Source organism: Eublepharis macularius, chromosome 4, assembly GCF_028583425.1.
Source record: "Eublepharis macularius isolate TG4126 chromosome 4, MPM_Emac_v1.0, whole genome shotgun sequence".
Lineage (NCBI taxonomy): Eukaryota > Metazoa > Chordata > Lepidosauria > Squamata > Eublepharidae > Eublepharis > Eublepharis macularius.
In genome coordinates, this window is record NC_072793.1 from 66,199,882 (window position 1) to 66,216,805 (window position 16,924).

Here is a 16,924-nt window from a genome sequence, read left to right on the forward strand (position 1 = left end):
TAAAGTAGAATGAAGACAAGATATGTAGGAAAAGTAATATACAGAATATAAATTAAATTGGTTGACTTATATGAATGCATGGATTATATGGTTTATATGGCATATGGTTTATAGAAATATTTGAAACCAGGAAATTATGAAATTATGAAAAAAGGGACAAATTGTTTGTCTAATACGGAAGAAGGGACTTAAAGATAGGGTACAGAGTGTTAAAAATAGTTAAAGAATTATTGCTTAGATTAAAGGGAAAGTATATGTTTGTTAGATAGATGAATTTAAAATGAGTAAGGGAAAAGGGACAAAGGGTTGGAAAACTGTTGGAAGTCTACAAAAAAGGGGGGAAAGGGAGGGGGTTAGAAATTGGGAAACGGGAATTGATTGTAATGTGAAATCAAATGATTCTAATTCCAATAAAAATTTTATTAAAAAAAAAAACATTGCTACCTACCTGCAGAACATACTGCCTACAAAAGGTGCAAGAAGTACACCATTCAAATTGTGGTACAACCGCAAGCCCACCGTTTGGCATCTAAGAGTGTTTGGATCAAAAGCTTATATTCCAAAGGAGAAAAGGTCCAAAATGGATCTCAGAACAGAAGAAAGCATATTTGTTGGATCTGCACTGGGATGCAAAGGATAGCGAATCCTCAACCCAGAGACAAACAAGGTGAAGATTCACAACGTGGTATTCATTGACGAAAGGGAGAAACCAAGCAAGAAAGAGAAAGTAGACATCGTGGAATCTATACCAAGAGAAGCTGATGAAGCACAGCAGCCAGAAATGGTGCAACTGTGTGACCTGACTGAGACACAAAAGACACCTGCAGAACCCACAGAAAGAGAAGGGGAAGCAGAGCCAAGTGTCAGATGCTCAGCCAGACCAAACAAAGGAATTCCACCAAGGAAATTCTCCTACCTGGCAAAAACAGAAGCTGTACCAGAACCTTCTAGCTGGGAAGACAGAGGGAATGCCAGCAAGAGAAGCAGAGAAATGGAGAAAAGCTGCAAAGGAACATTCCCTGATGCTGAATGAGAAAATTGTTACCCAAAAGGAGTAGACATGTATGACCCTCAGCATTTGGAGCATCCCCCTTGCATATCAAGTCCAGATACATGAATTTCTGGGCAAACTTTTATTAAGGGATCAGTGTTTGGTGTGTACCAGGGTCCCCATTTGGGGCAATGCTTTACTATAGAGGGAACAGGGAGATTTTGAGAAATAAACAGGTGGAAAATAGAACAATGAAAATCTTGATTGGGAAACTATAGTAAACACAAATAGTAAGATAAACATTAAGATGCAAGCATGCACTCAAACACAAACATACTAAAATCTATATACACCTAGTTTCTAGACTGCAATAATCAAAAGGGAGAAATAAAATGGAGGTAAAGAAAAACATACAAGCCTCATCCTGAAGATGGAAGAAATCCTGAAGGGCCAGAGAGAAAGGGAAAAAATGACACACAGCAGCTTTTATTATTTTTAAAAGTACAGAAGCCTATAGGTCTGGCAGTTTGGGGACAGAGTTCGCCAGGGTGATCAATTTAAACAAAATATTGGTGGAATAGGTATATTAGTGTACCACTATTTGCAGATTAGAACTGTTCTGTACCTTGGGCAATCTCAGTCACCTAATCAAGATGCATCGTGTCACGAGGCAGTAAGTAGGGATTCCTGCTAGCAAACTACCATTTTTATACACTGAAAACCCTACAAGTGGGATAACTGAGGTGCCATCCAGACACCTGGAATGGACCAAGGGTGAAAAATTTGAATTTTATTGATTGGTTTGTATTCTAACTGATAGGTGAGAAGGTTTCAGTGCAGGCAGACAAAGTACAGGAGAAATAGTGAGTGTCTGGAATAACAGTTCTGCCAGATTGTAACCCTTGGAATCCTTACTCTGGAAGAACCCCCATTGTTGATCCCCAACTTGTGTCAGCATGGGCCTAGCAATAAGAGACAGAGTCTGCAATAAAGCCAATATCAAATGGCAGTAAGTCACATCAGGGTGTAATGAAATGCAGAGCAGCTCATCCATTAATCATGCAGAAGGCCATCCCAAGAGAGATTAAACCAGAGGTCCATCTCCCCAAGGACTTTGGAGCCTCTTCCCTGAGCAATTTGGCCCTAATGAACAACCCAGATCTCCAAACAATAAGCAATGACCAGATTCTAGCCAGCTCACTTCTGCCCATCCCTAATCCTATCCCTCACCCAGTCAAGATTCTATTTTCCTTAGTCTTCTCAAGGGAGCCTACTATTATTATCAGTCTTTGTTGCTTTTGCTCATGGCTCGTTTTGCTCATATTGCTCTATGAAAACCAAGAAAAATTCCCCTTTACAATATTAATGTAACTTCATCACGCAAACTTGCCCATCTTTGGGAAAAATTGAATCTTTATCACTCTCCCATTCAGATGGCATTTCTTCCCCTCCTCAGTACTGGCAAAATAAATGTAAAAAGTTATTCCTCAGCCCCCAGGCACTTCCAAGCAGACAATAGAAGGAAGTGCCTAACTTAATTGGGTCTACCTAGAGGTGCTCATATTAGCCTCCTCTCCACTTAAATTTGGGCAGTTCTCCAGAATTAGGTTTTCTGATAGCCTTAATGCAGAGCAGGATCTAGCAGGTGCTCAACCTTATCATCAACCCACCATCCTCCTGGAGACAGCCGTTTGTCACTCCCAGTCCTTCACCAGCACATTCTAGATCATGAACATCTGTACTAGTGGACACCCCCATCCTAAACATTCTCCTGCCTGATAGTTAACTTTAAGTTGCCCAGTAGAATTCAAACTTCTTGTCTCCTACCCAATCCTGAGCAAGGGGCAACTTGATCTTAGCAACTCCATTTTAATAGTATTAATATAGTGTAAATACAGTCTTCAATCTCCCAATACTTTGTAGCATTTTTCCTGATCATCCAGTTACTGCCCCTGCGTGACTTGGCACAGGCTCCTTGGAGACACAATGAAATATCACTGGAATTTTAAGTGGAGAGGAGGTTGGTATCATTACCTCCAGGTAGACCTTTTTCTCACAAAAGGCTGCTTCCCTTTCGATATACAGTGCCTAGGGCTGCTTGATCTCTTACTTAACTGTTTACCCTATTCCAGGTCTCAAAAGCAATCAAAGTTTGGAATTAAATGCACAGCCTATACTTCAAAGGTACCCATGTTGGGGGTCTATCTGGTAGGGTTTCAGTATATTCTTCAAGCTCCACATGTCCATTGGGGGGGGGGGGTCCAGCACATTCTCTTCCAAAAGCCCATGTGCCAATTGAGAGCAAACTGTCACACACTTCTGCTCTTCTTTTGTTTTTTGTTGCAGCAATACATCCCTTATTATCCTTGTCACTGGCCTGCTTCTGTTGTCTCCTCTCCCACACACGATAACAAAACTGTAAGGGGTATAAGTTCCTTTGGACTGCAAAATTGCTGACTGTCGAAGGACTATGGCACTTTACAACTATTCTCTAATAGTGGCCCACAAACTTGCAATTCTGTCTATTTTCTATTTTCTAGGTACTGAAGATTCTATCTGAATGCTGAGAGGGAATGGAAAGTGATATGTTCTTTTTAGGCACCCCCAAACCTTTTACCAGGGAAAGAACATCCAGCTTTCCCCTTCTGCCTTGGAACTGCATAGGAAAATAGTGCTGCTTCTTCCTTTTCTATGATATGTATCAGTGCTGTCAGTCTCAAAAGTCATTGCTCCAGACTCTACTTCTAGGCTTAGTCCTATTTGCCAACCACACACCACCACCCCTTAAGACAAGGGGAAAGAAGAATGGAACTTAACAGGCCTGAGAGCAAAGCGTTAATGAATGTTGGCATACAGAAGAGAGCAACATTGAGCACAGCTACTGCCTGAAAGCATCACTGAGTGACAGTTCTTTATTCAGAGAAACAAGGACACCTGTTTGAAGCAACAAAACAAACTGATTATTATCATTATGCATGGGCTCATCCAACTCTCGAGCTTATTTCCATACACAGTTCACATCACTATGAATCTTGCTAGCAGGGATCATTTGCCATTCACAAAACAGGCCTTTAACAATTGAACTTACCTTGTTTGCAATGCCTTTTTGTGGCTGAGTCAAGCATCTTCATATTGATCACCTCAATGATTTGTTTGCAATTCAAAATTGCAACAGACAATTCTGGGAATATATATTAAATTATCAATTCTTTATATTCAGTGCAAAGGTGCAAAGTGCAAAGTGCAATTATATAAATATACAAATTGATAAATATACAATAAATACAATAAGAATATCTGATTTCTCTGTCCCAATGTGCAATAAATATGATGAAAGTTACTTGTTTTATGTCCAAATCGTTATGAAGAAGATTTTTAAGAATCAATGTCCATAAACTGTATATGATGGAAACTTAGCAGCATACAAGGTCGCAAATGGAGAGTCCCGATGTGGATGCTGGGTGACTCCAGTCCAAACTGAAAACTGTTCCAAAAGTGCCGACAGGATTATGCGTGCATATTTATACAATTCCCGTTTCGTATATAACATACTTCTTCCTGGGCACAATTAAACATGGACTGTAGACAAGAGTATGACATAATCAAATTCAATTTAACATACATTAAAATTCAATTTTATATATATTTATTTATGTTTACTCCATCTACTCACCAGTCCCCAATTCACTGGTGACTCAAATATTGCTGCTTATACCTTCTTTTCCCAACTTCAATACTTATTGAAGTGAATTGAGGAACGGTGAGTAGATGGAGTAAACATAAATATATATATATATATATATATATATATATATATATATATATATATAATTGAATTTTTAATGTATGTTAAATTGAATTTGATTATGTCATACTCTTGTCTACAGTCCATGTTTAATTGTGCCCAGGAAGAAGTATGTTATATACGAAACAGGAATTGTATAAATATGCACGCATAATCCCGTCGGCACTTTTGGAACAGTTTTCAGTTTGGACTGGAGTCACCCAGCATCCACATCGGGACTCTCCATTTGCGACCTTGTATGCTGCTAAGTTTCCATCATATACAGTTTATGGACATTGATTCTTAAAAATCTTCTTCATAACGATTTGGACATAAAACAAGTAACTTTCATCATATTTATTGCACGTTGGGACAGAGAAATCAGATATTCTTATAGTATTTATTGTATATTTATCAATTTGTATATTTATATAATTGCACTTTGCACTTTGCACCTTTGCACTGAATATAAAGAATTGATAATTTAATATATATTCCCGGAATCGTCTGTTGCAGCTCATTACTATCCGGGTGGATTCCTTTGGTTCTCTTAGTGCAATTCAAAATTAGCAGCATTTCGATTAGCTTTGTATATGAGCAATGGTGGCATTCAGCATGGTGACTGGTGAGAAGCCATTGTTCATGCACACTCACAATTTACTGACTTGCATGGGTTATTTGCTAGAGCCTTCACTGGGAAGGTAATGCATTTTAAAAATCAGCTTTGTTAGGCTGTATATACTACCTTTGCACCTGTGTAGCTGGTAGCATTGATCAGTGATATTTAGGATTGCCAGTCCCCCTGTTGGGGCGGGGAATCCCACACTCCCAACCTCCTCCCCCCACCACCACTCACCTGGCCGGTGGGGGAAAAGGTGCGAGAATTGACCTCCTGGAGGGCACTCCAAGTGCGATGTGATGACATCACTTCCAGGAATGATGCCATCACACAAACTATGGGAGTGGTCCTGGGCTTTGTGCTGGGGTGATTTTGCCCATTTGAAGCCCAGGAGCATTTCCGGGGCCTACATGATGATGTCACTCCAGAAGTAACACTATTATATCGCACCAGCAGCAGTGTCCTGCAGGTAACTGTTGAGTGTGCTCAGAACTTACTGTATTGAAACCATCAGTGACCAGGCTCATTTCAAGGTTTTGGCTATCACATTTGAGGCTCTTCATGGCCTTCGCCCCTCATGTCTACAGGACTGCCTCTTTCTGCCACAGTAGCTTCACTCATTGAAAAATTTTCATCTCTCCACCCAGATCCTAAACTGCAATCCAGTGAAAAATTGGGAGAAAACACAAAATCTTATGAATGACCCCTCCTCTATTCCTGATTCTTGCAGAATTGTGTTGGACATCCACTGCTTTAGAGGAAAAACTATTAATTGGAGTAGTAAATGGCTCATAAAGGAGCACTTAGCATGCCTTCGAAATTTATACCCTGTCTCAATTGATTTAAAATATTATGACAATTTATCTAGCAAACTTTGCTCCTTTAGATTAATGCTTTTATTCTGTTCCCCCAAACTCCCATCCTTAGTTATGTCAAATAAGGAATGGTTTTGCAGTCACAGTATTTTTCCTCAATACCGCCTCAAAACCACTGTAGTTACTCCTCATTTCCCTCCCAAGTTCTCTTTGAAACTCCCCTCAGAAGAATCTAAATCGCCTAAAAATGACAGCAGCAGACCTCTAATAGTTAGGAGGAAGGCCTCTAAAGCTCTGGAGATTCCACTGCTTGACTTAACTGAACCATCTATTTCATCAGAGGCCGGAAACATGCTTAAGCTGCAAAGGGTGAGGAAAACCCAAAATTGCACTTCAGTATCCTCAAAGGGAAATAAGCTGGATGTTATTGACAAAAGTTTCTTAAACTCTTTTGAGGCCCTCCCTCTAGAAGAACAAACTGACATCATTAAGACATTTGAACAATTATGAGATCAGCTGACTAAAGTTCAACTGAGGAATGCAATTAAACCTGCTAATGACAAGAATGACAATAATAATAATAATGAGTACATAACTTACTATATCACAACCATACAACCCCCCAATTGAGAGAGATAAGCAAACAACCTATGAGGAAATCAGAAGAAAGCCCCCCCCCTCCTTTGCAAAGCCTTGGGAGGGATTATTCCTTTCCTTGTAAAGGACCTCTCTCATGACGTTTCAACATCTGATTCTTCAGTTCTAATCCCTCCTGAACATAAAATTTAAACACATTCTATAAATCTGAATGTGGCTTTCTCAGCCAATCAAATTGAAAATGCCACTCCTGATAGCCAATGGCAATACTCCTGCAGCAATATTAAAATACTAAGTTGGAATGTTGCTGAATGTGGAAGACTAAATGCTTCTTTCTAGAAGTCAGCTCTTTCCTATCTATTTTTGATGTCATTTTAATACAAAAGACTTGGCTAAGCAACCTTATTATCTTTTCAGGATATATTACTTTTTCTAAGGAGACTCAAAAGGGAGACAAGCGGGGAGGCCAAGAGGTGGGTTAGCCTGCCTCATTTTATCTGCCTTTAACATCTCTGGATTGGAAATAGTGGCCTCTTTTGATTTGACTTCGGCTGTTCTGATTCAATTGACCAACTTTTCCTTTATAGTAATATCGACTTGTATCCCTCCAACTCAAAATCGATGTGCATTGACTTCTTTCTTACTGGTCTTTCTTTTCAGAAACCTATGATAATTTAATCCATTGGCTCCCTAATTACCCAATCCTTATTGCAGTGGACTTCAATGCTAGAGTTGGTCAAGACGATGAGTGTCTGGTCAAAAAAATGGCTAAGCTGTGAATTAGAAGAAATTATTCCCCCTTATTTGTATAGCAGGCTTTCTAAAGATAAGTCAGTTCATGGTGCAGGTCTCATACTGTTTGACTTCTCCATGCAAATAGGGTTGGTCATCTTAAATGGGCAGAGAGAAATCAATGGAAAAGGTGGTTTTAATTTTTTTTGGTCATAAGGGGAGCAGTTTGATTATTTTATTATTGCAGCAGATCACTTTAATCTAACTGAGAGAGCAAATTTGGAAGAATATATGGTGGGGGGGTCCCTCTCCCAATCTTCCTTAGCCTCCATATCCCTGTGGGTAGTCATTTGTGCTACAAGCATCTGTTCCACCCAACTGATAAGCAGGCACTTACATGCCACATCTGATGATCTCCCACTATTGAGGAGGCAGCCATTAAGTTGTTTGACTCCGAAGAATTCTAGGAAAGGGAAAGGACACTCCTTTTGAGTAATCTAAAGAATGATTTTATTATTTCTTTATATTCCCTATTCAATATTTTTGCACCTTTATACATTAAATGACAATTGGATACTCAAAAAGGCAAAATACACAAGAGCTGGTACAATGGTGAGTGCAAGTTATTAAAGAAGGAGATTCATCACAAACATTGTGAATTCAAAAGGAATAATACACTGAAAGTCCTAAGAAAATTGCTGAACCTTAAAGGTCGATACAGGAATACATTAATCAGGAAGAGAAGAGAGGAAATACACAGGATATGGGGCAATAAACAACAAAGATTCCACTCTCTTTTGGTCATTGACCTGTAGAAACTTGGATAGAAGATCATGCCCCTCCCCCCTGCTTCAGAATGGGTGCTATTTTTTAAGGAAATATTCTCTGAAAACACTGCCCCATGCAAGTTGACCCCTGTCAATCTTCCCTTCTGGCCTGCTGTTACCAAGCTGGAAGTTATCTCCATGATCAAGCATTTATGCTCAGGGAAAGCCCCAGGTTTCAACTTAGTGCTTAACAATTTGCTCTAGGCTAATCCAGCATGTTTAGTTACGAATCATCTTCAATTTTTTCAGAGATCAACCTTTCATAGAAGATCCCTCTAATTTGGAAACACTATTATTGTTCCAATTTTTAAGAAAAGCTCCGTGTCAGATCCAGCAAACTATTGACCTATTAGTCTTCTCTCATCGGTGGCAAAGCTTTATACCTCATATCTATATCTTAAATTAGAGGAATGGATAACCTCAAAGAACAACCTTGAGTAAGGACCAATTGACTTCAGGAAGGGCTTTGCACCTCAAGACCATTATTTGATCTTAGCCCACTTAGTCGAAAAACACACCTCCCCGCCTAGAAATAAACTGTATGTCGCATTCATAGATCTTAAGAGAGCTTTTGACATGGTTTGCTCTATGCCCTAAATCAAAATCAATACTACTCATGTTGGATGCAAGAAATAGACAAGAAATTATCTAGCCTTGGTTTAGTAAAGAATGATATACTAAGACTTGGTAAAACTGAATTTTAACTAATCATCAAGAAATGCATAAAAGACCTAGCTTGCTCCAGCTCAGTGATACATGCTTAATCTTGTTCTTAGATATTCTTCCATCTCCAACCATCCCAGCTTACATCAAATACCTAACAGTTCCTCGCTGTTGTACAGTATTGATGCTTGCCTGCCTGAATGCTGCTCCCTCAGCAGTTCTATTTGGGAGATACTGTGACTTGCCTTATTTCAATAGACTTTGCCATTGTAACTTGAAAAAGGTTGATTTCCTGTCCCGATTGTGGATTGCCTGTATTTTAACTAAACTACCTCTGACAGTATCAAAAGATAATAAAGTCTCCTATCTGCTGGTGAATAGAGATTAAAGGACTACGCTACCTTACAGAATGGCCTACCTGAAGAAGTCTGGAAAGCTCCCACTCTCCTGGCTTTATGCAAACTATGCAAAACCAAACGATTCAAGAGGATGTTCAGAGAAATGCTTTGGTAAAGGAATAGGGACTGCAGACTATACTACTGAGTAATGTCTGTTGCTATAATGTGCGTTTAATGGGAAGTTTCTGTGTCATTTAACATATCGTGTTAAATTTCTTATGTTTTATTACAGCATTGTTTCAACTCTGTACTGGATTTCTGATTGTTTTTCAAATTTCTGCAATCCATACTTTATTGTGATTTTATTTTCAACATATAAAAAATATAGATGAGGGACAGAGCTGAAGAAGCATTATGGGAAGAATTTCAAATGTTCAAAGTGATCCCCCCACCCCCCATATTCGCAAACATGGCCGATGGAATGGATCTCAACCAAACAGAACTAAAAGAAAGGGAAAAGGAAGCGGCAGGCTTAAGGGTGAAAATAATACAGTAGTCAAATGTGAGATAACAAGGAAAGGGAGAAAGCATAGATCACGAGAAAAGATGGCTGGGCAGAACCCGCTGAGATGGGAAGTTAGGGTTAGTGTTCACTCATCCACGCAGACAAATATGGCCATATTTTATTGTCTCATTTCAATACGTATTTCTATAGTATGGTGCATATATCACTAATTATTAAAGAGCTGGATGAAATCAGCTACCACAAGCTTCCAAATAACTTTGATAACAGTTCAGACTTTGCAGTCAATCATTTGAATGCTTGTTGTCTCTTAGCCTATTTGTAAAATGACAAAATATTGTCTAAGTCAAATCAATTTTCTTGTTTTAATTTTCTCCCAAATGAAGGATTCCAAATGTGCAGTGTTTCAACATACAGATATGATGACAGATACACATACACAATGGCTGTCTACCAAGATTTTATACATTTCACTCTTGGTAATGTTTTCTACCTTGTGTCAGAGTAACAAATGAGTTATCTATAAAAAGTACATTTTTTCACTGAGTTAGCAAAACTGCAAGTTTTTTACCATCAGGTAAGGTTGTGGTTAAAGAGCTAAGTGCATGATGCAATATGGTTTATGACAAGTAGATGTTGCCATTACTTTTAATGGATACTGTCTGGAAAAGATGATTATCAATTAAGCTACAATATGGTGCAATAGGAGAATTATAGGGAATAGCTACTCGGAGCCATTTTGTGGAATTTTTCATTCTACCATTCGCAGCCCAGTTACCACAATACGGAGAAATGAGTTCTTGGCATAATTTCAATTCTATGTTCTGCCAGGAAAGGTGCCCTTGGAGTATAAATATAATTTGGTAGCAAGGTGTTTGAGTGTGACATTCCTACAACAGGTTGAATTGCAGGAGGACAAGAAGCAGCTTATGAGTGAACAGATGAAGGGAGAGAGTGGGGTGGGGAGGGAACCCCAAGCATATGTTAAACTATTCAGCAGATGAGTAACACTTCCTAATTTGTTTGAGGCATTTTTAATAATCCTGGCAGCATCTCCTCCTGCAATTAATATCTTTATTTTGTTGCACAATAAAGGTGTTGTAATAGGTATACTAGCTCACAGGGATATGGTATTTTAATCCCAAATGAAAAGTGAATAAGACATTGGAGAAAGATACCGAAAAACTGAAAAGTCCAGTCAGATGGGGAAAAAGCGTATGCAACTCAAGGTTTGGCTGTCAGCCATAGGTAAGATGTCTTTGAAGAGGGGTTTACCATATGGTGTGTTTGTGTATAGGAGTGAAAAAAGGAGAAAAGTAAATTAATTAGGGTAAAAAATGAAGTTAAGAAGTTAGAAGTGGGGCCTTGTGCTATTTCTTTTTTTTTTTTGATTTTTTAAACTTTTATTGCAGATAAACCATTACAACATACAAACGTACACATATAAATCAAAACATTAACCAGTACAGAACTATTGTGATACAGGAGGGAGTTAAGTACATACGGTTAAGAGCTATGTAGTTCAACAAAACATATAAGCTATAATGTAAAAGTTCTGGAGAGAGTAATTGTTTGAAGTATTTTTGATCTAGGCTGGATATTATTTTTATCAACATATTCAAAGAATGGAAGCCATTTTTCCATGAACTTGGAATTCACAGGAAATTGTTCAGCTATGTAAAGGTCATTATGGGTTTTTTCCATTATGAAGTGATTCCACACTTTTTCAAGCCATGAATCTACAAAGGGTGCATGATCTTTCTTCCAGACCAACGCTATCTCATTCTTTGCTACTACGAAAAGGGTTGCAAACAATTCTTTTCTAATCATAGGTATAGCTAAGTCATCCCATTGATCTAAAAAAATGATTTTGGGATCCAAAGGGACTTCATATCCTGTAATTGTTCTGATTGATTCAGTCACTTTCTCCCAATAGCTTTTAATAAAAGGGCAGCCCCACCAACAATGGGCAAACGTGCCCGTCTCTCCACAGTTTTTCCAGCATTTTGGGGAAGCTGATGGATATATATAGGATAGTCTCTTAGGCGTAAGATACCACCTGTGAATAATCTTAAATGTTTGCAGCTTAGTTAGGGTAACATTTGATCTAAATATAGTTGAAGTCCAAATCTTATTCCATGTCTCAAGAGATTGATCTATATTACAATCTTTGGCCCAGCTGGATTGGCAAAGAATTTGCTTTTTGTTCAGTGTGTTCAGTAATGTAGTGTAAAGTATGGAGATCATTCCTTTTTTTTGAACTGTATAAGATCGTATTATCATTTCAAATTCCGTCAGGGGAGTTTTCATTATTGATTTTATGCCTATTTGTTCCATCATATTTTTAATCTGTAAGTATCTAAACCATAACAGTTTTTGCATTAATTTGTCTTCTATTTCTGATTTCTCCATCAGGCCTGAATTTGTAGCTATATCAATTAATCTTGTCATCTTAGCCTGTTGAAATATATTTATGAAATCTGATTCTTGACCTGGAGGGAACCAAGACTGATTAACAAATGAGGAGAATCTGGATTTTTCTGGAATAAGTTTAGCTTTAAATTTGTCCCATGTCTGCAAAATTGCTAATAAAAACGTATTTTTGTTAATGCTTTTGGGTCTATTTATTTGTTTGTTCCATATTAAATCATTGAAGGAGAATTTGTCCAATTGAGTATTGAAAAGGGTAATCCATTCTGCTGTAGTTTCCACAGAGATGAGTTGGAGTAAGTTTAGAAGTCTAATTGCTGCTTGGTATAAATTGAGATCTGGGTAATTAAAACCTCCGTCTCTAGATTTTCGTCTCAATGTGGAATAAGAAATTCTTGGGTGTTTGTTTTGCCATAAGAAACTATTGATCATTGTTTGCCATTGAGTAATTAGCGTTATGGGAATTGTTATTGGGATTGCTCTGAAAACGAAAAGAAACTTGGGTAATATAAATGATTTTATTAGATGGAATCTATCGAACCAGCTAAGTTTTAGTTTATTCCAATTGACGATTTCTGCTTTAATTTGGTTAGCTATTCTTTGGTGATTCAATTTGATAAGGTCGTTTAATTTGGAAGTAATATTAATGCCGAGGTAAGTTAAATGATTTGAGGCCCATTGATATTTATACTGTTTACAAATTATGTTTTCAGTACTTTTAGAGAGATTGATAGGAAGGATTTGTGATTTTGATTGATTAACAATCAGGCCAGATATAGCACCAAATTCAGTTAACAAGGGGTGGAGATATGTCATTGAGGTTGTTGGGTTAGTTAAATAAATTAGCATGTCATCAGCGAAAAGTGAGATTTTAAAGGAACTATCTTTAATAGGGATTCCAAGTATATTTTCATTTTCCCTTAAAGCTACTGCGAAGGGTTCCAAAGCTATAGCAAAGAGCATGGGAGATAGCGGACAGCCCTGTCTAGTGCCTCTATTAATTACAATTTTTTCTGAACGTAGACCATTAAGTCTAATGTTAGCTGTAGGTTGCGAATATATTGCTCCAATAGTGTTTAGGAATTTCTCACCAAAGCCTAGAAATTGAAGGGTGCTACATAAGTATTTTTTCTCAACCGAATCAAATGCTTTTTGGATATCTAGAGAAAGAAACAATGCTTCAGTCCTGTTATTTTTGCAATACTCAATCAAATTTAAAGTTTTATAAATATTGTCTGTAATTTCTCTTTTGGGTATAAAACCTGCCTGATTATTATGGATATAATTGCTTATGAATGAGTTTAAACGTCGGACCAATATAGATGTAAATAATTTATAATCATGATTGAGAAGTGATATTGGTCTATATGAATCAGCTTTTGTTGGGTCTTTTCCTTGTTTATGTATAACTACTATATCGGCCATATTCCAAGTAGGGGGTAATTTACATTCATCCAAAACTAAATTGCAAGTATTAGTTAGATATTGAGCTAGCAATGTAGCATATTTTTTATAGAACTCTGATGGGTATCCATCAGGTCCCGTGGCTTTGTTATTTTTGGCTAACTTAATTGCTTCTAGGGTTTCCTGTAAGGAGATAGGTTTTTCTAAAATTAATCTATGGTTCTCTTCCAATTTCTTTACATTTTTAAGTGAGTGTAGAAAATCCATAATCTTAGTTTGTTTGGGGTTTATTGATGAATACAAATTCGTGTAAAATTCTCTAAATACTTGCAAAATTGATTTGGAATCATGGCGATTTACTTTGTTTTCGTCTTGGAGTAGGTGAATGTTATTTTTCAAATTTTTTTGTTTTATTTTATTCGATAGAGTTCTTAGGGCTTTTGGGGTATTAAACCAGTATCTTTGCTTAGACTTAATTAAATTTCTATGTACACTGTTACTGTCAAGCGTTTCTAAAATTTTACGTTGGGCAATTAATGTTTGGTACGTTTTTTTGCTCCCTGTCATTTTATGTTCTTCCTCCAAACTTTTAATGGATTCTGCTAAATCCTGTCTATATTTTAATTTTTCTTTGTTTATATTCGCTGAAAGCGCTATAATATGTCCTCTTGATACCGTCTTAATCGTATCCCAGAGTATATTAGCCTTTATTTCTTCAGAGTTATTATCAGCTATGGCTCTTTCTAGGATTCTTTCTATTTCTTTAGCTGCTTGGTGATTATAAAGTAAATGTTTCGGTAAACACCATTGTTTGGAGCACTGTTTTGGTATTTCTGAAGCTATTAAAACATTGACCCAAGAGTGATCAGAGATTAGACACGATCCTATTTGGGAATCAATCGCTTGCTCAAGCATTGAATCAGAGACTAAAATAAAGTCAATCCTAGTATATGAGTTGTGCCTTTGAGAGTAATAAGTATAATCCTTTTCCCCTACATGTAGATGTCTCCATATGTCAATAAGGTTGTGTCTTTGTAAGATGGGTGGCAACTTTGTCTTTCTATCTTTTTGAGTGGTTCTTTTCTCAAAGTGTGATCTGTCCCATTTGTAATCCATTATGTAGTTTAGGTCCCCCCCTACTATGAGATGACCTTCCTGAAATTTCTCCAGTTTTCCTAGTGTTTCTTCAATGAAATTTAATTGTTGATTATTAGGGGCATAAATGGATGCGAAGGTGTAGATTTGTTCTTGAATTAAACCTTTAACAAAGATGAAGCTTCCTTTAGGATCTTTGAGGGTTTTTTTATGTTGAAATAGAAGATCCTTTGTAAATAGAATTGCCACCCCCCTCGATTTGGAGTTACCTGCTGCATAGTATTGTGAATGAATCCAGCTTGCCTTTAAAATATCTGTATCATTATTTTTAGCATGAGTTTCCTGTAGAAAAATTACCTGGGATTTAGTTTTGGCCAACAATGAAATAACTCTTCTCCGCTTTATAGGATTTCCCAAACCTCTTACATTTAGAGTGGTCATTTTAAATTTAGAAGCCATGATTTGGTATATATAATACTGCTTCTCTTATATAACACAAGTACCAATCTACTACAATAATATCAAACAGTAAAAGACATACAATTTAGCACTTTATTTTAATTCCACTCTCTTCTTTCACGAACACTTATAACTAATCCCTATATCCTAACTATGGGTATATTTTTTTTTTGTTTATTTGTTTTTTTTCTGAAGTTTTTCCTTATGGTTTTCCCTATTTTAATATATATTTTTTTAAAAAAATTTTTTTTATTAATTTTATTTTTTTAAAGATATAATCAACTAAGTAAATATATGAATTTTGTGAGCTTCCTTATAAACTTGTTACCTCCTGTACTATACTAAACTATACAACCTTTCCCTTCCTTCCCCTAGTTCTTGAAATTTGTGTTATTAATAAGCTTAAATCCCTAAATCTCCCCCACCCTCCCCTCCCTTTACCCCTAGGATATCAAATATCTTTATAAACTCTCTTAACTCAATAACCTTTTAACAATCAAGTTACATGCTACCAGCTATTTCGTAGAACTTTCAAACTGGGTCGTTGACTGCACGCCACAGTTTTGGAAAGTAATTTTCCAAATGAAAAGTTCTAATGCCACGGAGCTGTGTTGAAGCCCTCCCTCTCCCCCCCCACCCCCAATCTCCATTTGTCTTAATTATAATATATAAGACACAACAATAGCTGATTAATTCAATTAAAAGTTCTTGTCCTCCAAGGACTGCTAGGCATTTCTTATCGGGATCTTACTTCCCTTCTGTGGAGAAAACATGTCCGTCGATTTTCTCTTCTGATTTTGCTTGCTTGTCTCCATAGGTATCTCCACGCCGATGTTATTCAAGAGTTCTGTTCCATTCCTTAAGTTCGTAGCAACATGATGTTTCCCGTTCAAAATCACTAATATCTTGACATGATTTATCCACTTATATCTGATGTTAGCTTTCCTCAGCGCGTCTGTGATAGGTTTCAGTTCTTTCCTTATTAATAATGCTTCTCTCGGTAAATCAGTATATATTTGCACTGGGGTTCCATTGAACAATATTGAGCCTGAAAATATTTTATATTTTCATCTTTATTTTTTGATCAGGTATCTCTATGATTATGTCTCTTGGCACAGGTCTGTTCTTATATTGCTTAGGAGTTCCGATTCGGTAGGCTTTTGTAATTAGGGTGTTTACCCCTTCTTCTAGTTCCAGATGCTTTACAAGCCATCTTGAGATTACAGGTATTAAATCTTCCTTTGGTAACAAAAGTTCATCAATTCCCCTCAGCTTCAAGTGATTCTGTCTCATATTAACTTCTAGGTTAATCAGTCTTTCTTGCTGGTTTTCAAAAGCCTCATGCAGTAAGCTCACTTCTCTCTGTGTCGAGGAACTTGCATCTAAAGCTTTATCTGCTTTTAGACTTGTTGCTTGCAAGTCCACTTTTATTTCCGCCAGTTGTGCCGTTAGTGGGGCAATCAGTTTAGCGATTTGTTCTAGGATTTCATTCTTTAGTTTATTGAGCTGAGGATCTAGGGTTATATTAGCATTGTGTACCTTTTCGCTCGCATGAGAAGGTAGTCCGTCCGCCATTTTGGATCTCTCCATTTTTGCTTCCTCGCTCTGCATTCTCTCCTTAGGCGCCGAAAAAAGCGGCTGTAAGTT